This window comes from Saccopteryx bilineata, chromosome 1, assembly GCF_036850765.1.
Source record: "Saccopteryx bilineata isolate mSacBil1 chromosome 1, mSacBil1_pri_phased_curated, whole genome shotgun sequence".
Lineage (NCBI taxonomy): Eukaryota > Metazoa > Chordata > Mammalia > Chiroptera > Emballonuridae > Saccopteryx > Saccopteryx bilineata.
The window spans coordinates 151,739,737-151,741,402 of record NC_089490.1 but is presented as its reverse complement, the minus strand read 5'-3'; the positions used below and the strand labels follow the sequence as shown (position 1 = coordinate 151,741,402).

The 1,666-nt window shown below is 35.1% G+C and overlaps 1 non-coding gene across 1 annotated transcript; it reads right to left on the bottom strand.

The window, feature by feature from the left end:
- Nucleotides 1–226: 226 nt before the first annotated feature.
- On the bottom strand, nt 227–352 carry LOC136321328 (U6atac minor spliceosomal RNA). Its single transcript, XR_010728591.1, has one exon. It is a non-coding gene; the product is annotated as a U6atac minor spliceosomal RNA (small nuclear RNA).
- Between the last annotated feature and the right edge of the window lie 1,314 nt (nt 353–1,666).

The following is a 1,666-nucleotide window of genomic DNA, read 5'->3' as shown; positions in this document are numbered from 1 at the left end:
TTCCCTCCCCCCGCCCCCCATTACCATCACACTCTTGTTGATGTCTCTTAGTCACCTTTTTATGTCCCACCAATGTATGGAACCCTGCAGTTCTTATTTTTTTCTGATTTACTTATTTCACTCCGTATAATGTTATCTAGATCCCACCATTTTGTTGGAAGTGATCCGATGTCATCATTTCTTATGGCTGAATAGTATACCATGGTGTATATGTGCCACATCTTCTTAAAAACAGTGGTTAGATGCCACGAAGTAGGTGGCAATGCCTTAACCATATGCGTGTTGTTAGGCCCGAGAGCCTCTTCCATCTTTGTCAAGGGAAGTGCTAACCTTCTCTCCTTTCATACAACACTTGTTCCTGATCTTAAGGGGATTGCTTTTAATTTTTGCCCATTGAGTATGATGTTGGTTGTGGGTTTGTCATAGATGGCCTTTATCATGTTAAAGTATGTTTTCTGTATTCCCACTTTGCTGAGTGTTTTGAACATGAATGGGTGCTGACTTTTATCAAATGCTTTTTCTGCATCTATTGAAATTATCATGTGGTTTTTCTCCTTTTTGTTTATGTGATGAATCACATTGATTGATTTGCAAATATTGTATCAGCCTTGCCTCCCAAGAATAAATCCCACTTGATCCTGGTGTATGATTTTTTTCATATATTGCTGGATCCGGTTTGCTAATATTTTTTTGAGGATTTTAGAATCTACATTCATCAGGGATATTGGCCTATAATTTTCTTTGTGTTGTCTTTGCCTGGTTTTGGAATCAGAATTATGCTCGCCTCATAAAAGGAGCTTGGAAGTCTTCCTTCCTGTTGAATTTTTTGAAATGGCTTGAGAAGGATAGGAGTTAGTTGTTCTTTGAATATTTGGTAGAATTCACTTGTGAAGCCATCTGGCCCAGGACTTTTCTTTTTTGGGAGCTTTTTGATAACTGTTTCAATCTCATTTGTTGTAATTGGTCTGTTTAGGTTTTCTGATTCTTCCAGATTGATTTTTGAAAGATTATATGTTTGAAGGAATTTGTCCATTTCATCTAGGTTGTCTAGTTTTTTGGTGTACAGTTCTTCATAGTATTTTCTTACAATATTTTGTATTTCTGTTGTGTCAGTTATTTCTCCACTCTTGTTTCTAATTTTATTTATTTGAGTCCTCTCTCTTTTTTTCTTGGTGAGTCTGGTTAAAGGTTCATCGATATTGTTTACCTTTTCCAAGAACCAGCTCCTGGTTTCATTGATCCTCTATATTGTTTCTTTAGCCTCTATGTCATTTATTTCTGCTCTGATCTTTATTATTTCCTTCCTTCTACTAGCTCTGGGATTTACGTGCTGTTCTTTTTCTAGTTCCTTTAGATGTAGGGTCAAGTTGTTTATTTGAGCTTTTCTAGCTTCTTAGGTATGCCTGTAATGCTATGAACTTCCCTCTCAAGACTTCTTTTGCTTGTCCCATAAATTTTGAGTTGATATATGCTCATTATCATTCGTTTCTAGGAATTTTTAAATTTCTTCTTTGATCTCATTGTTTACCCATTCGTTATTTAATAATGTGCTATTTAGTTTCCAAGTGTTTGAGTATTTTTCTGTTTTTCTGTTGTGGTTGATTTCTTTTTTTTAAAATTTTTTTAAAATTTATTTATTCATTTTAGAGAGGAGAAGGAGAGACAG